This window comes from Limanda limanda, chromosome 4 (genome assembly GCF_963576545.1).
Source record: "Limanda limanda chromosome 4, fLimLim1.1, whole genome shotgun sequence".
Lineage (NCBI taxonomy): Eukaryota > Metazoa > Chordata > Actinopteri > Pleuronectiformes > Pleuronectidae > Limanda > Limanda limanda.
In genome coordinates, this window is record NC_083639.1 from 19,069,235 (window position 1) to 19,086,652 (window position 17,418).

Below are 17,418 nucleotides of genomic sequence, written 5' to 3' on the forward strand. Positions count from 1 at the left end.
GGATGTTGCGGTGTAGATGTTTTGTGAGCTGAATGGGGAGAGAACACGACAGTGCATTGTAGCTTCATGAAAGTCCATGCAATGAACAGGCTCCTCTTTTACATGATGGTTATATAAGGTCAACAAAGATGGCCTCTTTCATTCCCTGCTTCAAACAATCTCTCTTCTCCTACCTACTTCTTTAAGTCATTAGATGGTGCTACTACAACTCCTGCTCCTTTTAATGGCCAGATTTTACTGAAAAAGTGCCTTCCAAAACCAGGAAAATATGTCCCTGATGGTCTAGTGGCTAGGATTCGGCGCTCTCACCGCCGCGGCCCGGGTTCGATTCCCGGTCAGGGAACTAAACTATTGAAACCTGTCAATTGGAACCAAATTTGTGGACATAGGAGAGCATCATGTTGAGAATGAACAGACCTAGAATGTTACACAATCCATATCAGTTCAGTTAAATGTGCTGGTCCTGAGTCAAGCTGTGAATGGCTGATGATGCCTGCCAGTCATAGAACCATTTGCTATTGTATGAGAAAATAGGTCCCTGAAATTTGCGGTGTAGATGGTTTAAACAGGCTCCCCTTTTACATGATGGTTATATCAGGTCGACAAAGATGGCCTCTTTCATTCCCTGCTTCAAACAATCTGTCTTCTCCTATTTACTTATTTAAGTCTTTAGATGGTGCTACTTCAACTCCTGTTCCTTTTAATGGCCAGAAATTCCTAAAAAATTGCCTTCCAAACAAGGAAAAATGTCCCTGATGTTCTAGTGGCTATGATTCGGCGCTCTCACCGCCGCGGCCCGGGTTCGATTCCCGGTCAGGGAACTAAACTATTGAAAACTGTCAATTGGAACCAAATTTGTGCATATAGGAGAGCATCATGTTGAGAATTAATCAGACGGAGATTTTTACACACGTTCCATATCCGTTCTGTTAAATAGGCTGGTCCTAAGTCAAGCTGTGAAGGGCTGATGATTGCTGTAAGTCATAGACCTATCCTGCTATTGTATGAAAAATTAGGTCCCCGGATGTTGCGTTGTAGATGTATTGTGAGCTGAATGGGGAGAGAACACGACAGTGCATTGTAGCTTGATGAAAGTCCATGCAATGAACAGGCTCCTCTTTTACATGACGGTTACATAAGGTCAACAAAGATGGCCTCTTTCATTCCCTGCTTCAAACAATCTCTCTTCTCCTACCTACTTCTTTAAGTCATTAGATGGTGCTACAACAACTCCTGCTCCTTTTAATGGCCAGATTTTACTGAAAAAGTGCCTTCCAAAACCAGGAAAATATGTCCCTGATGGTCTAGTGGCTAGGAGTCGGCGCTCTCACCGTCGGGCCCGGGTTCGATTCCCGGTCAGGGAACTAAACTATTGAAAACTGTCAATTGGAACCAAAATTTGTGCATATAGGAGAGCATCATGTTGAGAATGAATCAGACCTAGAATGTTACTCAATCCATATCAGTTCAGTTAAATGTGCTGGTCCTGAGTCAAGCTGTGAATGGCTGATGATGAATGCAAGTCATAGAACCATTTGCTATTGTATGAGAAAATAGGTACCCGAAATGTGCGGTGTAGATGGTTTAAACAGGCTCCCGTTTTACATGATGGTTATATCAGGTCGACAAAGATGGCCTCTTTCATTCCCTGCTTCAAACAATCTGTCTTCTCCTATTTACTTCTTTAAGTGTTTAGATGGTGCTACTTCAACTCCTGTTCCTTTTAATGGCCAGAAATTCCTGAAAAAGTGCCTTCTAAACAAGGAAAAATGTCCCTGATGGTCTAGTGGCTAGGATTCGGCGTTTTCACCGCCGCGGCCCGGGTTCGATTCCAGGTCAGGGAACTAAGCTATTGAAAACTGTCAATTGGAACCAAATTTGTGCACATAGGAGAGCATCATGTTGAGAATTAATCAGACAGAGATTGTTACACGTTCCATATCTGTTCTGTTAAATAGGCTGGTCCTAAGTCAAGCTGTGAAGGGCTGATGATTGCTGTAAGTCATAGACCTATCCTGCTATTGTATGAAAAATTAGGTCCCCGGATGTTGCGGTGTAGATGTTTTGTGAGCTGAATGGGGAGAGAACACGACAGTGCATTGTAGCTTCATGAAAGTCCATGCAATGAACAGGCTCCTCTTTTACATGATGGTTATATAAGGTCAACAAAGATGGCCTCTTTCATTCCCTGCTTCAAACAATCTCTCTTCTCCTACCTACTTCTTTAAGTCATTAGATGGTGCTACTACAACTCCTGCTCCTTTTAATGGCCAGATTTTACTGAAAAAGTGCCTTCCAAAACCAGGAAAATATGTCCCTGATGGTCTAGTGGCTAGGATTCGGCGCTCTCACCGCCGCGGCACGGGTTCGATTGCCGGTCAGGGAACTAAACTATTGAAACCTGTCAATTGGAACCAAATTTGTGGACATAGGAGAGCATCATGTTGAGAATGAACAGACCTAGAATGTTACACAATCCATATCAGTTCAGTTAAATGTGCTGGTCCTGAGTCAAGCTGTGAATGGCTGATGATGCCTGCCAGTCATAGAACCATTTGCTATTGTATGAGAAAATAGGTCCCTGAAATTTGCGGTGTAGATGGTTTAAACAGGCTCCCCTTTTACATGATGGTTATATCAGGTCGACAAAGATGGCCTCTTTCATTCCCTGCTTCAAACAATCTGTCTTCTCCTATTTACTTATTTAAGTCTTTAGATGGTGCTACTTCAACTCCTGTTCCTTTTAATGGCCAGAAATTCCTAAAAAATTGCCTTCCAAACAAGGAAAAATGTCCCTGATGTTCTAGTGGCTATGATTCGGCGCTCTCACCGCCGCGGCCCGGGTTCGATTCCCGGTCAGGGAACTAAACTATTGAAAACTGTCAATTGGAACCAAATTTGTGCATATAGGAGAGCATCATGTTGAGAATTAATCAGACGGAGATTTTTACACACGTTCCATATCCGTTCTGTTAAATAGGCTGGTCCTAAGTCAAGCTGTGAAGGGCTGATGATTGCTGTAAGTCATAGACCTATCCTGCTATTGTATGAAAAATTAGGTCCCCGGATGTTGCGTTGTAGATGTATTGTGAGCTGAATGGGGAGAGAACACGACAGTGCATTGTAGCTTGATGAAAGTCCATGCAATGAACAGGCTCCTCTTTTACATGACGGTTACATAAGGTCAACAAAGATGGCCTCTTTCATTCCCTGCTTCAAACAATCTCTCTTCTCCTACCTACTTCTTTAAGTCATTAGATGGTGCTACAACAACTCCTGCTCCTTTTAATGGCCAGATTTTACTGAAAAAGTGCCTTCCAAAACCAGGAAAATATGTCCCTGATGGTCTAGTGGCTAGGAGTCGGCGCTCTCACCGTCGGGCCCGGGTTCGATTCCCGGTCAGGGAACTAAACTATTGAAAACTGTCAATTGGAACCAAAATTTGTGCATATAGGAGAGCATCATGTTGAGAATGAATCAGACCTAGAATGTTACTCAATCCATATCAGTTCAGTTAAATGTGCTGGTCCTGAGTCAAGCTGTGAATGGCTGATGATGAATGCAAGTCATAGAACCATTTGCTATTGTATGAGAAAATAGGTACCCGAAATGTGCGGTGTAGATGGTTTAAACAGGCTCCCGTTTTACATGATGGTTATATCAGGTCGACAAAGATGGCCTCTTTCATTCCCTGCTTCAAACAATCTGTCTTCTCCTATTTACTTCTTTAAGTGTTTAGATGGTGCTACTTCAACTCCTGTTCCTTTTAATGGCCAGAAATTCCTGAAAAAGTGCCTTCTAAACAAGGAAAAATGTCCCTGATGGTCTAGTGGCTAGGATTCGGCGTTTTCACCGCCGCGGCCCGGGTTCGATTCCAGGTCAGGGAACTAAGCTATTGAAAACTGTCAATTGGAACCAAATTTGTGCACATAGGAGAGCATCATGTTGAGAATTAATCAGACAGAGATTGTTACACGTTCCATATCTGTTCTGTTAAATAGGCTGGTCCTAAGTCAAGCTGTGAAGGGCTGATGATTGCTGTAAGTCATAGACCTATCCTGCTATTGTATGAAAAATTAGGTCCCCGGATGTTGCGGTGTAGATGTTTTGTGAGCTGAATGGGGAGAGAACACGACAGTGCTTCGTAGCTTGATGAAAGTCCATGCAATGAACAGGCTCCTCTTTTACATGATGGTTATATAAGGTCAACAAAGATGGCCTCTTTCATTCCCTGCTTCAAACAATCTCTCTTCTCCTACCTACTTCTTTAAGTCATTAGATGGTGCTACTACAACTCCTGCTCCTTTTAATGGCCAGATTTTACTGAAAAAGTGCCTTCCAAAACCAGGAAAATATGTCCCTGATGGTATAGTGGCTAGGATTCGGCGCTCTCACCGCCGCAGCCCGGGTTCGATTTGGTCAGGGAACTAAACTATTGAAAACTGTCAATAGGAACATAATTTGTGCATATAGGAGAACATCATGTTGAGAATGAATCAGATGGAGATTGTTACACGTTCCATATCCGTTTTGTTAAATAGGCTGGTCCTGAGTCAAGCTGTGAATGGCTGATGATGCCTGCAAGTCATAGAACCATTCGCTATTGTATGAGAAAATAGGTCCCCGAAATTTGCGGTGTAGATGGTTTAAACAGGCTCCCCTTTTACATGATGGTTATATCAGGTCGACAAAGATGGCCTCTTTCATTCCCTGCTTCAAACAATCTGTCTTCTCCTATTTACTTCTTTAAGTCTTTAGATGGTGCTACTTCAACTCCTGTTCCTTTTAATGTCCAGAAATTCCTGAAAAAGTGCCTTCCAAATAAGGAAAACTGTCCCTGATGGTCTAGTGGCTAGGATTCGGCGTTTTCACCGCCGCGGCCCAGGTTCGATTCCCGGTCAGGGAACTAAGCTATTGAAAACTGTCAATTGGAACCAAATTTGTGGACATAGGAGAGCATCATGTTGAGAATGAACAGACCTAGAATGTTACACAATCCATATCAGTTCAGTTAAATGTGCTGGTCCTGAGTCAAGCTGTGAATGGCTGATGATGAATGCAAATCATAGAACCATTTGCTATTGTGTGAAAAATTAGGTCCCCGGATGTTGCGGTGTAGATGTTTTGTGAGCTGAATGGGGAGAGAACACGACAGTGCATTGTAGCTTGATGAAAGTCCATGCAATGAACAGGCTCCTCTTTTACATGATGGTTATATAAGGTCAACAAAGATGGCCTCTTTCATTCCCTGCTTCAAACAATCTCTCTTCTCCTACCTACTTCTTTAAGTCATTAGATGGTGCTACTACAACTCCTGCTCCTTTTAATGGCCAGATTTTACTGAAAAAGTGCCTTCCAAAACCAGGAAAATATGTCCCTGATGGTCTAGTGGCTAGGATTCGGCGCTCTCACCGCCGCGGCCCGGGTTCGATTCCCGGTCAGGGAACTAAACTATTGAAACCTGTCAATTGGAACCAAATTTGTGGACATAGGAGAGCATCATGTTGAGAATGAACAGACCTAGAACGTTACACAATCCATATCAGTTCAGTTAAATGTGCTGGTCCTGAGTCAAGCTCTGAATGGCTGATGATGCCTGCCAGTCATAGAACCATTTGCTATTGTATGAGAAAATAGGTCCCTGAAATTTGCGGTGTAGATGGTTTAAACAGGCTCCCCTTTTACATGATGGTTATATCAGGTCGACAAAGATGGCCTCTTTCATTCCCTGCTTCAAACAATCTGTCTTCTTCTATTTACTTCTTTAAGTCTTTAGATGGTGCTACTTCAACTCCTGTTCCTTTTAATGGCCAGAAATTCCTGAAAAAGTGCCTTCCAAACAAGGAAAAATGTCCCTGATGGTCTAGTGGCTAGGATTCTGCGTTTTCACCGCCGCGGCCCGGGTTCGATTCCCGGTCAGGGAACTAAGCTATTGAAAACTGTCAATTGGGACCAAATTTGTGCATATAGGAGAGCATCATGTTGAGAATGAATCAGACAGAGATTGTTACACGTTCCATATCCGTTCTGTTAAATAGGCTGGTCCTAAGTAAAGCTGTGAAGGGCTGATGATTGCTGTAAGTCATAGACCTATCCTGCTATTGTATGAGAAATTAGGTCCCCGGATGTTGCGGTGTAGATGTTTTGTGAGCTGAATGGGGAGAGAACACGACAGTGCATTGTAGCTTGATGAAAGTCCATGTAATAAACAGGCTCCTCTTTTACATGATGGTTATATAAGGTCAAGAAAGATGGCCTCTTTCATTCCCTGCTTCAAACAATCTCTCTTCTCCTACCTACTTCTTTAAGTCATTAGATGGTGCTACAACAACTCCTGCTCCTTTTAATGGCCAGGTTTTACTGAAAAAGTGCCTTCCAAAACCAGGAAAATATGTCCCTGATGGTCTAGTGGCTAGGATTCGGCGCTCTCACCGCCGCGGCCCGGGTTCGATTCCCGGTCAGGGAACTAAACTATTGAAAACTGTCAATTGGAACCAAAATTTGTGCATATAGGAGAGCATCATGTTGAGAATGAATCAGACCTAGAATGTTACTCAATCCATATCAGTTCAGTTAAATGTGCTGGTCCTGAGTCAAGCTGTGAATGGCTGATGATGAATGCAAGTCATAGAACCATTTGCTATTGTATGAGAAAATAGGTCCCTGAAATTTGCGGTGTAGATGGTTTAAACAGGCTCCCCTTTTACATGATGGTTATATCAGGTCGACAAAGATGGCCTCTTTCATTCCCTGCTTCAAACAATCTGTCTTCTTCTATTTACTTCTTTAAGTCTTTAGATGGTGCTACTTCAACTCCTGTTCCTTTTAATGGCCAGAAATTCCTGAAAAAGTGCCTTCCAAACAAGGAAAAATGTCCCTGATGGTCTAGTGGCTAGGATTCTGCGTTTTCACCGCCGCGGCCCGGGTTCGATTCCCGGTCAGGGAACTAAGCTATTGAAAACTGTCAATTGGGACCAAATTTGTGCATATAGGAGAGCATCATGTTGAGAATGAATCAGACAGAGATTGTTACACGTTCCATATCCGTTCTGTTAAATAGGCTGGTCCTAAGTCAAGCTGTGAAGGGCTGATGATTGCTGTAAGTCATAGACCTATCCTGCTATTGTATGAGAAATTAGGTCCCCGGATGTTGCGGTGTAGATGTTTTGTGAGCTGAATGGGGAGAGAACACGACAGTGCATTGTAGCTTGATGAAAGTCCATGTAATAAACAGGCTCCTCTTTTACATGATGGTTATATAAGGTCAAGAAAGATGGCCTCTTTCATTCCCTGCTTCAAACAATCTCTCTTCTCCTACCTACTTCTTTAAGTCATTAGATGGTGCTACAACAACTCCTGCTCCTTTTAATGGCCAGATTTTACTGAAAAAGTGCCTTCCAAAACCAGGAAAATATGTCCCTGATGGTCTAGTGGCTAGGATTCGGCGCTCTCACCGCCGCGGCCCGGGTTCGATTCCCGGTCAGGGAACTAAACTATTGAAAACTGTCAATTGGAACCAAAATTTGTGCATATAGGAGAGCATCATGTTGAGAATGAATCAGACCTAGAATCTTACTCAATCCATATCAGTTCAGTTAAATGTGCTGGTCCTGAGTCAAGCTGTGAATGGCTGATGATGAATGCAAGTCATAGAACCATTTGCTATTGTATGAGAAAATAGGTACCCGAAATGTGCGGTGTAGATGGTTTAAACAGGCTCCCCTTTTACATGATGGTTATATCAGGTCGACAAAGATGGCCTCTTTCATTCCCTGCTTCAAACAATCTGTCTTCTCCTATTTACTTCTTTAAGTCTTTAGATGGTGCTACTTCAACTCCTGTTCCTTTTAATGGCCAGAAATTCCTGAAAAAGTGCCTTCCAAACAAGGAAAAATGTCCCTGATGGTCTAGTGGCTAGGATTCGGCGTTTTCACCGCCGCGGCCCGGGTTCGATTCCCGGTCAGGGAACTAAGCTATTGAAAACTGTCAATTGGAACCAAATTTGTGCACATAGGAGAGCATCATGTTGAGAATGAATCAGACAGAGATTGTTACACGTTCCATATCCGTTCTGTTAAATAGGCTGGTCCTAAGTCAAGCTGTGAAGGGCTGATGATTGCTGTAAGTCATAGACCTATCCTGCTATTGTATGAAAAATTAGGTCCCCGGATGTTGCGGTGTAGATGTTTTGTGAGCTGAATTGGGAGAGAACACGACAGTGCATTGTAGCTTGATGAAAGTCCATGCAATGAACAGGCTCCTCTTTTACATGATGGTTATATAAGGTCAACAATGATGGCCTCTTTCATTCCCTGCTTCAAACAATCTCTCTTCTCCTACCTACTTCTTTAAGTCATTAGATGGTGCTACTACAACTCCTGCTCCTTTTAATGGCCAGATTTTACTGAAAAATTGCCTTCCAAAACCAGGAAAATATGTCCCTGATGGTCTAGTGGCTAGGATTCGGCGCTCTCACCGCCGCGGCCCGGGTTCGATTCCCGGTCAGGGAACTAAACTATTGAAACCTGTCAATTGGAACCAAATTTGTGGACATAGGAGAGCATCATGTTGAGAATGAACAGACCTAGAACGTTACACAATCCATATCAGTTCAGTTAAATGTGCTGGTCCTGAGTCAAGCTCTGAATGGCTGATGATGCCTGCCAGTCATAGAACCATTTGCTATTGTATGAGAAAATAGGTCCCTGAAATTTGCGGTGTAGATGGTTTAAACAGGCTCCCCTTTTACATGATGGTTATATCAGGTCGACAAAGATGGCCTCTTTCATTCCCTGCTTCAAACAATCTGTCTTCTTCTATTTACTTCTTTAAGTCTTTAGATGGTGCTACTTCAACTCCTGTTCTTTTTAATGGCCAGAAATTCCTGAAAAAGTGCCTTCCAAACAAGGAAAAATGTCCCTGATGGTCTAGTGGCTAGGATTCTGCGTTTTCACCGCCGCGGCCCGGGTTCGATTCCCGGTCAGGGAACTAAGCTATTGAAAACTGTCAATTGGGACCAAATTTGTGCATATAGGAGAGCATCATGTTGAGAATGAATCAGACAGAGATTGTTACACGTTCCATATCCGTTCTGTTAAATAGGCTGGTCCTAAGTCAAGCTGTGAAGGACTGATGATTGCTGTAAGTCATAGACCTATCCTGCTATTGTATGAGAAATTAGGTCCCCGGATGTTGCGGTGTAGATGTTTTGTGAGCTGAATGGGGAGAGAACACGACAGTGCATTGTAGCTTGATGAAAGTCCATGTAATAAACAGGCTCCTCTTTTACATGATGGTTATATAAGGTCAAGAAAGATGGCCTCTTTCATTCCCTGCTTCAAACAATCTCTCTTCTCCTACCTACTTCTTTAAGTCATTAGATGGTGCTACAACAACTCCTGCTCTTTTTAATGGCCAGATTTTACTGAAAAAGTGCCTTCCAAAACCAGGAAAATATGTCGCTGATGGTCTAGTGGCTAGGATTCGGCGCTCTCACGCCGCGGCCCGGGTTCGATTCCCGGTCAGGGAACTAAACTATTGAAAACTGTCAATTGGAACCAAAATTTGTGCATATAGGAGAGCATCATGTTGAGAATGAATCAGACCTAGAATGTTACTCAATCCATATCAGTTCAGTTAAATGTGCTGGTCCTGAGTCAAGCTGTGAATGGCTGATGATGAATGCAAGTCATAGAACCATTTGCTATTGTATGAGAAAATAGGTACCCGAAATGTGCGGTGTAGATGGTTTAAACAGGCTCCCCTTTTACATGATGGTTATATCAGGTCGACAAAGATGGCCTCTTTCATTCCCTGCTTCAAACAATCTGTCTTCTCCTATTTACTTCTTTAAGTCTTTAGATGGTGCTACTTCAACTCCTGTTCCTTTTAATGGCCAGAAATTCCTGAAAAAGTGCCTTCCAAACAAGGAAAAATGTCCCTGATGGTCTAGTGGCTAGGATTCGGCGTTTTCACCGCCGCGGCCCGGGTTCGATTCCCGGTCAGGGAACTAAGCTATTGAAAACTGTCAATTGGAACCAAATTTGTGCACATAGGAGAGCATCATGTTGAGAATGAACAGACCTAGAATGTTACACAATCCATATCAGTTCAGTTAAATGTGCTGGTCCTGAGTCAAGCTGTGAATGGCTGATGATGCCTGCCAGTCATAGAACCATTTGCTATTGTATGAGAAAATAGGTCCCTGAAATTTGCGGTGTAGATGGTTTAAACAGGCTCCCCTTTTACATGATGGTTATATCAGGTCGACAAAGATGGCCTTTTTCATTCCCTGCTTCAAACAATCTGTCTTCTCCTATTTACTTATTTAAGTCTTTAGATGGTGCTACTTCAACTCCTGTTCCTTTTAATGGCCAGAAATTCCTAAAAAAGTGCCTTCCAAACAAGGAAAAATGTCCCTGATGGTCTAGTGGCTAGGATTCGGCGCTCTCACCGCCGCGGCCCGGGTTCGATTCCCGGTCAGGGAACTAAACTTTTGAAAACTGTCAATTGGAACCAAATTTGTGCATATAGGAGAGCATCATGTTGAGAATGAATCAGACAGAGATTGTTACACGTTCCATATCCGTTCTGTTAAATAGGCTGGTCCTAAGTCAAGCTGTGAAGGGCTGATGATTGCTGTAAGTCATAGACCTATCCTGCTATTGTATGAGAAATTAGGTCCCCGGATGTTGCGGTGTAGATGTTTTGTAAGCTGAATGGGGAGAGAACACGACAGTGCATTGTAGCTTGATGAAAGTCCATGTAATAAACAGGCTCCTCTTTTACATGATGGTTATATAAGGTCAAGAAAGATGGCCTCTTTCATTCCCTGCTTCAAACAATCTTTCTTCTCCTACCTACTTCTTTAAGTCATTAAATGGTGCTACTACAACTCCTGCTCCTTTTAATGGCCAGATTTTACTGAAAAAGTGCCTTCCAAAACCAGGAAAATATGTCCCTGATGGTCTAGTGGCTAGGATTCGGCGCTCTCACTGCCGCAGCCCGGGTTCGATTTGGTCAGGGAACTAAACTATTGAAAACTGTCAATAGGAACATAATTTGTGCATATAGGAGAACATCATGTTGAGAATGAATCAGATGGAGATTGTTACACGTTCCATATCCGTTCTGTTAAATAGGCTGGTCCTGAGTCAAGCTGTGAATGGCTGATGATGCCTGCAAGTCATAGAACCATTCGCTATTGTATGAGAAAATAGGTCCCCGAAATTTGCGGTGTAGATGGTTTAAACAGGCTCCCCTTTTACATGATGGTTATATCAGGTCGACAAAGATGGCCTCTTTCATGCCCTGCTTCAAACAATCTGTCTTCTCCTATTTACTTCTTTAAGTCTTTAGATGGTGCTACTTCAACTCCTGTTCCTTTTAATGGCCAGAAATTCCTGAAAAAGTGCCTTCCAAACAAGGAAAACTGTCCCTGATGGTCTAGTGGCTAGGATTCGGCGTTTTCACCGCCGCGGCCCGGGTTCGATTCCCGGTCAGGGAACTAAGCTATTGAAAACTGTCAATTGGAACCAAATTTGTGCACATAGGAGAGCATCATGTTGAGAATGAATCAGACAGAGATTGTTACACGTTCCATATCCGTTCTGTTAAATAGGCTGGTCCTAAGTCAAGCTGTGAAGGGCTGATGATTGCTGTAAGTCATAGACCTATCCTGCTATTGTATGAAAAATTAGGTTCCCGGATGTTGCGGTGTAGATGTTTTGTGAGCTGAATTGGGAGAGAACACGACAGTGCATTGTAGCTTGATGAAAGTCCATGCAATGAACAGGCTCCTCTTTTACATGATGGTTATATAAGGTCAACAAAGATGGCCTCTTTCATTCCCTGCTTCAAACAATCTCTCTTCTCCTACCTACTTCTTTAAGTCATTAGATGGTGCTACTACAACTCCTGCTCCTTTTAATGGCCAGATTTTACTGAAAAATTGCCTTCCAAAACCAGGAAAATATGTCCCTGATGGTCTAGTGGCTAGGATTCGGCGCTCTCACCGCCGCGGCCCGGGTTCGATTCCCGGTCAGGGAACTAAACTATTGAAACCTGTCAATTGGAACCAAATTTGTGGACATAGGAGAGCATCATGTTGAGAATGAACAGACCTAGAACGTTACACAATCCATATCAGTTCAGTTAAATGTGCTGGTCCTGAGTCAAGCTCTGAATGGCTGATGATGCCTGCCAGTCATAGAACCATTTGCTATTGTATGAGAAAATAGGTCCCTGAAATTTGCGGTGTAGATGGTTTAAACAGGCTCCCCTTTTACATGATGGTTATATCAGGTCGACAAAGATGGCCTCTTTCATTCCCTGCTTCAAACAATCTGTCTTCTTCTATTTACTTCTTTAAGTCTTTAGATGGTGCTACTTCAACTCCTGTTCCTTTTAATGGCCAGAAATTCCTGAAAAAGTGCCTTCCAAACAAGGAAAAATGTCCCTGATGGTCTAGTGGCTAGGATTCGGCGTTTTCACCGCCGCGGCCCGGGTTCGATTCCCGGTCAGGGAACTAAGCTATTGAAAACTGTCAATTGGGACCAAATTTGTGCACATAGGAGAGCATCATGTTGAGAATGAATCAGACAGAGATTGTTACACGTTCCATATCCGTTCTGTTAAATAGGCTGGTCCTAAGTCAAGCTGTGAAGGGCTGATGATTGCTGTAAGTCATAGACCTATCCTGCTATTGTATGAAAAATTAGGTCCCCGGATGTTGCGGTGTAGATGTTTTGTGAGCTGAATTGGGAGAGAACACGACAGTGCATTGTAGCTTGATGAAAGTCCATGCAATGAACAGGCTCCTCTTTTACATGATGGTTATATAAGGTCAACAAAGATGGCCTCTTTCATTCCCTGCTTCAAACAATCTCTCTTCTCCTACCTACTTCTTTAAGTCATTAGATGGTGCTACTACAACTCCTGCTCCTTTTAATGGCCAGATTTTACTGAAAAATTGCCTTCCAAAACCAGGAAAATATGTCCCTGATGGTCTAGTGGCTAGGATTCGGCGCTCTCACCGCCGCGGCCCGGGTTCGATTCCCGGTCAGGGAACTAAACTATTGAAACCTGTCAATTGGAACCAAATTTGTGGACATAGGAGAGCATCATGTTGAGAATGAACAGACCTAGAACGTTACACAATCCATATCAGTTCAGTTAAATGTGCTGGTCCTGAGTCAAGCTCTGAATGGCTGATGATGCCTGCCAGTCATAGAACCATTTGCTATTGTATGAGAAAATAGGTCCCTGAAATTTGCGGTGTAGATGGTTTAAACAGGCTCCCCTTTTACATGATGGTTATATCAGGTCGACAAAGATGGCCTATTTCATTCCCTGCTTCAAACAATCTGTCTTCTTCTATTTACTTCTTTAAGTCTTTAGATGGTGCTACTTCAACTCCTGTTCCTTTTAATGGCCAGAAATTCCTGAAAAAGTGCCTTCCAAACAAGGAAAAATGTCCCTGATGGTCTAGTGGCTAGGATTCGGCGTTTTCACCGCCGCGGCCCGGGTTCGATTCCCGGTCAGGGAACTAAGCTATTGAAAACTGTCAATTGGGACCAAATTTGTGCATATAGGAGAGCATCATGTTGAGAATGAATCAGACAGAGATTGTTACACGTTCCATATCCGTTCTGTTAAATAGGCTGGTCCTAAGTCAAGCTGTGAAGGGCTGATGATTGCTGTAAGTCATAGACCTATCCTGCTATTGTATGAGAAATTAGGTCCCCGGATGTTGCGGTGTAGATGTTTTGTGAGCTGAATGGGGAGAGAACACGACAGTGCATTGTAGCTTGATGAAAGTCCATGTAATAAACAGGCTCCTCTTTTACATGATGGTTATATAAGGTCAGGAAAGATGGCCTCTTTCATTCCCTGCTTCAAACAATCTCTCTTCTCCTACCTACTTCTTTAAGTCATTAGATGGTGCTACAACAACTCCTGCTCCTTTTAATGGCCAGATTTTACTGAAAAAGTGCCTTCCAAAACCAGGAAAATATGTCCCTGATGGTCTAGTGGCTAGGATTCGGCGCTCTCACCGCCGCGGCCCGGGTTCGATTCCCGGTCAGGGAACTAAACTATTGAAAACTGTCAATTGGAACCAAAATTTGTGCATATAGGAGAGCATCATGTTGAGAATGAATCAGACCTATAATGTTACTCAATCCATATCAGTTCAGTTAAATGTGCTGGTCCTGAGTCAAGCTGTGAATGGCTGATGATGAATGCAAGTCATAGAACCATTTGCTATTGTATGAGAAAATAGGTCCCTGAAATTTGCGGTGTAGATGGTTTAAACAGGCTCCCCTTTTACATGATGGTTATATCAGGTCGACAAAGATGGCCTCTTTCATTCCCTGCTTCAAACAATCTGCCTTCTCCTATTTACTTCTTTAAGTCTTTAGATGGTGCTACTTCAACTCCTGTTCCTTTTAATGGCCAGAAATTCCTGAAAAAGTGCCTTCTAAACAAGGAAAAATGTCCCTGATGGTCTAGTGGCTAGGATTCAGCGTTTTCACCGCCGCGGCCCGGGTTCGATTCCAGGTCAGGGAACTAAGCTATTGAAAACTGTCAATTGGAACCAAATTTGTGCACATAGGAGAGCATCATGTTGAGAATGAATCAGACAGAGATTGTTACACGTTCCATATCCGTTCTGTTAAATAGGCTGGTCCTAAGTCAAGCTGTGAAGGGCTGATGATTGCTGTAAGTCATAGACCTATCCTGCTATTGTATGAAAAATTAGGTCCCCGGATGTTGCGGTGTAGATGTTTTGTGAGCTGAATGGGGAGAGAACACGACAGTGCATTGTAGCTTGATGAAAGTCCATGCAATGAACAGGCTCCTCTTTTACATGATGGTTATATAAGGTCAACAAAGATGGCCTCTTTCATTCCCTGCTTCAAACAATCTCTCTTCTCCTACCTACTTCTTTAAGTCATTAGATGGTGCTACTACAACTCCTGCTCCTTTTAATGGCCAGATTTTACTGAAAAAGTGCCTTCCAAAACCAGGAAAATATGTCCCTGATGGTCTAGTGGCTAGGATTCGGCGCTCTCACCGCTGCGGCCCGGGTTCGATTCCCGGTCAGGGAACTAAACTATTGAAACCTGTCAATTGGAACCAAATTTGTGGACATAGGAGAGCATCATGTTGAGAATGAACAGACCTAGAATGTTACACAAGCCATATCAGTTCAGTTAAATGTGCTGGTCCTGAGTCAAGCTGTGAATGGCTGATGATGCCTGCCAGTCATAGAACCATTTGCTATTGTATGAGAAAATAGGTCCCTGAAATTTGCGGTGTAGATGGTTTAAACAGGCTCCCCTTTTACATGATGGTTATATCAGGTCGACAAAGATGGCCTCTTTCATTCCCTGCTTCAAACAATCTGTCTTCTCCTATTTACTTATTTAAGTCTTTAGATGGTGCTACTTCAACTCCTGTTCCTTTTAATGGCCAGAAATTCTTAAAAAAGTGCCTTCCAAACAAGGAAAAATGTCCCTGATGGTCTAGTGGCTAGGATTCGGCGCTCTCACCGCCGCGGCCCGGGTTCGATTCCCGGTCAGGGAACTAAACTTTTGAAAACTGTCAATTGGAACCAAATTTGTGCATATAGGAGAGCATCATGTTGAGAATGAATCAGACAGAGATTGTTACACGTTCCATATCCGTTCTGTTAAATAGGCTGGTCCTAAGTCAAGCTGTGAAGGGCTGATGATTGCTGTAAGTCATAGACCTATCCTGCTATTGTATGAGAAATTAGGTCCCCGGATGTTGCGGTGTAGATGTTTTGTAAGCTGAATGGGGAGAGAACACGACAGTGCATTGTAGCTTGATGAAAGTCCATGTAATAAACAGGCTCCTCTTTTACATGATGGTTATATAAGGTCAAGAAAGATGGCCTCTTTCATTCCCTGCTTCAAACAATTTTTCTTCTCCTACCTACTTCTTTAAGTCATTAAATGGTGCTACTACAACTCCTGCTCCTTTTAATGGCCAGATTTTACTGAAAAAGTGCCTTCCAAAACCAGGAAAATATGTCCCTGATGGTCTAGTGGCTAGGATTCGGCGCTCTCACTGCCGCAGCCCGGGTTCGATTTGGTCAGGGAACTAAACTATTGAAAACTGTCAATAGGAACATAATTTGTGCATATAGGAGAACATCATGTTGAGAATGAATCAGATGGAGATTGTTACACGTTCCATATCCGTTCTGTTAAATAGGCTGGTCCTGAGTCAAGCTGTGAATGGCTGATGATGCCTGCAAGTCATAGAACCATTCGCTATTGTATGAGAAAATAGGTCCCCGAAATTTGCGGTGTAGATGGTTTAAACAGGCTCCCCTTTTACATGATGGTTATATCAGGTCGACAAAGATGGCCTCTTTCATGCCCTGCTTCAAACAATCTGTCTTCTCCTATTTACTTCTTTAAGTCTTTAGATGGTGCTACTTCAACTCCTGTTCCTTTTAATGGCCAGAAATTCCTGAAAAAGTGCCTTCCAAACAAGGAAAACTGTCCCTGATGGTCTAGTGGCTAGGATTCGGCGTTTTCACCGCCGCGGCCCGGGTTCGATTCCCGGTCAGGGAACTAAGCTATTGAAAACTGTCAATTGGAACCAAATTTGTGCACATAGGAGAGCATCATGTTGAGAATGAATCAGACAGAGATTGTTACACGTTCCATATCCGTTCTGTTAAATAGGCTGGTCCTAAGTCAAGCTGTGAAGGGCTGATGATTGCTGTAAGTCATAGACCTATCCTGCTATTGTATGAAAAATTAGGTTCCCGGATGTTGCGGTGTAGATGTTTTGTGAGCTGAATTGGGAGAGAACACGACAGTGCATTGTAGCTTGATGAAAGTCCATGCAATGAACAGGCTCCTCTTTTACATGATGGTTATATAAGGTCAACAAAGATGGCCTCTTTCATTCCCTGCTTCAAACAATCTCTCTTCTCCTACCTACTTCTTTAAGTCATTAGATGGTGCTACTACAACTCCTGCTCCTTTTAATGGCCAGATTTTACTGAAAAATTGCCTTCCAAAACCAGGAAAATATGTCCCTGATGGTCTAGTGGCTAGGATTCGGCGCTCTCACCGCCGCGGCCCGGGTTCGATTCCCGGTCAGGGAACTAAACTATTGAAACCTGTCAATTGGAACCAAATTTGTGGACATAGGAGAGCATCATGTTGAGAATGAACAGACCTAGAACGTTACACAATCCATATCAGTTCAGTTAAATGTGCTGGTCCTGAGTCAAGCTCTGAATGGCTGATGATGCCTGCCAGTCATAGAACCATTTGCTATTGTATGAGAAAATAGGTCCCTGAAATTTGCGGTGTAGATGGTTTAAACAGGCTCCCCTTTTACATGATGGTTATATCAGGTCGACAAAGATGG

At 43.0% G+C, this 17,418-nt stretch overlaps 28 non-coding genes across 28 annotated transcripts; all 28 read left to right on the forward strand.

Moving 5' to 3' along the window:
• The first annotated feature begins 271 nt into the window (after positions 1 to 271).
• trnae-cuc (transfer RNA glutamic acid (anticodon CUC)) lies at positions 272 to 343 on the forward strand. Its single transcript has one exon. It is a non-coding gene; the product is annotated as a tRNA-Glu (tRNA).
• Positions 344 to 749: 406 nt separating this feature from the next.
• trnae-cuc (transfer RNA glutamic acid (anticodon CUC)) lies at positions 750 to 821 on the forward strand. The gene has a single exon. It is a non-coding gene; the product is annotated as a tRNA-Glu (tRNA).
• A 472-nt stretch (positions 822 to 1,293) lies between these two features.
• trnae-cuc (transfer RNA glutamic acid (anticodon CUC)) lies at positions 1,294 to 1,364 on the forward strand. The gene has a single exon. It is a non-coding gene; the product is annotated as a tRNA-Glu (tRNA).
• A 408-nt stretch (positions 1,365 to 1,772) lies between these two features.
• Positions 1,773 to 1,844, forward strand: trnae-uuc (transfer RNA glutamic acid (anticodon UUC)). Its single transcript has one exon. It is a non-coding gene; the product is annotated as a tRNA-Glu (tRNA).
• A 948-nt stretch (positions 1,845 to 2,792) lies between these two features.
• On the forward strand, positions 2,793 to 2,864 carry trnae-cuc (transfer RNA glutamic acid (anticodon CUC)). Its single transcript has one exon. It is a non-coding gene; the product is annotated as a tRNA-Glu (tRNA).
• Positions 2,865 to 3,336: 472 nt separating this feature from the next.
• trnae-cuc (transfer RNA glutamic acid (anticodon CUC)) lies at positions 3,337 to 3,407 on the forward strand. Its single transcript has one exon. It is a non-coding gene; the product is annotated as a tRNA-Glu (tRNA).
• A 408-nt stretch (positions 3,408 to 3,815) lies between these two features.
• On the forward strand, positions 3,816 to 3,887 carry trnae-uuc (transfer RNA glutamic acid (anticodon UUC)). Its single transcript has one exon. It is a non-coding gene; the product is annotated as a tRNA-Glu (tRNA).
• Positions 3,888 to 4,834: 947 nt separating this feature from the next.
• Positions 4,835 to 4,906, forward strand: trnae-uuc (transfer RNA glutamic acid (anticodon UUC)). Its single transcript has one exon. It is a non-coding gene; the product is annotated as a tRNA-Glu (tRNA).
• Positions 4,907 to 5,374: 468 nt separating this feature from the next.
• On the forward strand, positions 5,375 to 5,446 carry trnae-cuc (transfer RNA glutamic acid (anticodon CUC)). Its single transcript has one exon. It is a non-coding gene; the product is annotated as a tRNA-Glu (tRNA).
• A 406-nt stretch (positions 5,447 to 5,852) lies between these two features.
• On the forward strand, positions 5,853 to 5,924 carry trnae-uuc (transfer RNA glutamic acid (anticodon UUC)). The gene has a single exon. It is a non-coding gene; the product is annotated as a tRNA-Glu (tRNA).
• Positions 5,925 to 6,394: 470 nt separating this feature from the next.
• On the forward strand, positions 6,395 to 6,466 carry trnae-cuc (transfer RNA glutamic acid (anticodon CUC)). The gene has a single exon. It is a non-coding gene; the product is annotated as a tRNA-Glu (tRNA).
• Positions 6,467 to 6,874: 408 nt separating this feature from the next.
• trnae-uuc (transfer RNA glutamic acid (anticodon UUC)) lies at positions 6,875 to 6,946 on the forward strand. Its single transcript has one exon. It is a non-coding gene; the product is annotated as a tRNA-Glu (tRNA).
• Positions 6,947 to 7,416: 470 nt separating this feature from the next.
• On the forward strand, positions 7,417 to 7,488 carry trnae-cuc (transfer RNA glutamic acid (anticodon CUC)). Its single transcript has one exon. It is a non-coding gene; the product is annotated as a tRNA-Glu (tRNA).
• A 408-nt stretch (positions 7,489 to 7,896) lies between these two features.
• On the forward strand, positions 7,897 to 7,968 carry trnae-uuc (transfer RNA glutamic acid (anticodon UUC)). The gene has a single exon. It is a non-coding gene; the product is annotated as a tRNA-Glu (tRNA).
• Positions 7,969 to 8,438: 470 nt separating this feature from the next.
• Positions 8,439 to 8,510, forward strand: trnae-cuc (transfer RNA glutamic acid (anticodon CUC)). The gene has a single exon. It is a non-coding gene; the product is annotated as a tRNA-Glu (tRNA).
• Positions 8,511 to 8,916: 406 nt separating this feature from the next.
• Positions 8,917 to 8,988, forward strand: trnae-uuc (transfer RNA glutamic acid (anticodon UUC)). The gene has a single exon. It is a non-coding gene; the product is annotated as a tRNA-Glu (tRNA).
• A 949-nt stretch (positions 8,989 to 9,937) lies between these two features.
• trnae-uuc (transfer RNA glutamic acid (anticodon UUC)) lies at positions 9,938 to 10,009 on the forward strand. The gene has a single exon. It is a non-coding gene; the product is annotated as a tRNA-Glu (tRNA).
• A 406-nt stretch (positions 10,010 to 10,415) lies between these two features.
• trnae-cuc (transfer RNA glutamic acid (anticodon CUC)) lies at positions 10,416 to 10,487 on the forward strand. Its single transcript has one exon. It is a non-coding gene; the product is annotated as a tRNA-Glu (tRNA).
• A 947-nt stretch (positions 10,488 to 11,434) lies between these two features.
• On the forward strand, positions 11,435 to 11,506 carry trnae-uuc (transfer RNA glutamic acid (anticodon UUC)). Its single transcript has one exon. It is a non-coding gene; the product is annotated as a tRNA-Glu (tRNA).
• A 470-nt stretch (positions 11,507 to 11,976) lies between these two features.
• trnae-cuc (transfer RNA glutamic acid (anticodon CUC)) lies at positions 11,977 to 12,048 on the forward strand. Its single transcript has one exon. It is a non-coding gene; the product is annotated as a tRNA-Glu (tRNA).
• A 406-nt stretch (positions 12,049 to 12,454) lies between these two features.
• trnae-uuc (transfer RNA glutamic acid (anticodon UUC)) lies at positions 12,455 to 12,526 on the forward strand. The gene has a single exon. It is a non-coding gene; the product is annotated as a tRNA-Glu (tRNA).
• A 470-nt stretch (positions 12,527 to 12,996) lies between these two features.
• Positions 12,997 to 13,068, forward strand: trnae-cuc (transfer RNA glutamic acid (anticodon CUC)). Its single transcript has one exon. It is a non-coding gene; the product is annotated as a tRNA-Glu (tRNA).
• A 406-nt stretch (positions 13,069 to 13,474) lies between these two features.
• trnae-uuc (transfer RNA glutamic acid (anticodon UUC)) lies at positions 13,475 to 13,546 on the forward strand. Its single transcript has one exon. It is a non-coding gene; the product is annotated as a tRNA-Glu (tRNA).
• A 470-nt stretch (positions 13,547 to 14,016) lies between these two features.
• On the forward strand, positions 14,017 to 14,088 carry trnae-cuc (transfer RNA glutamic acid (anticodon CUC)). Its single transcript has one exon. It is a non-coding gene; the product is annotated as a tRNA-Glu (tRNA).
• A 950-nt stretch (positions 14,089 to 15,038) lies between these two features.
• trnae-cuc (transfer RNA glutamic acid (anticodon CUC)) lies at positions 15,039 to 15,110 on the forward strand. The gene has a single exon. It is a non-coding gene; the product is annotated as a tRNA-Glu (tRNA).
• Positions 15,111 to 15,516: 406 nt separating this feature from the next.
• trnae-cuc (transfer RNA glutamic acid (anticodon CUC)) lies at positions 15,517 to 15,588 on the forward strand. The gene has a single exon. It is a non-coding gene; the product is annotated as a tRNA-Glu (tRNA).
• Positions 15,589 to 16,535: 947 nt separating this feature from the next.
• On the forward strand, positions 16,536 to 16,607 carry trnae-uuc (transfer RNA glutamic acid (anticodon UUC)). Its single transcript has one exon. It is a non-coding gene; the product is annotated as a tRNA-Glu (tRNA).
• A 470-nt stretch (positions 16,608 to 17,077) lies between these two features.
• trnae-cuc (transfer RNA glutamic acid (anticodon CUC)) lies at positions 17,078 to 17,149 on the forward strand. The gene has a single exon. It is a non-coding gene; the product is annotated as a tRNA-Glu (tRNA).
• Positions 17,150 to 17,418: the final 269 nt, after the last annotated feature.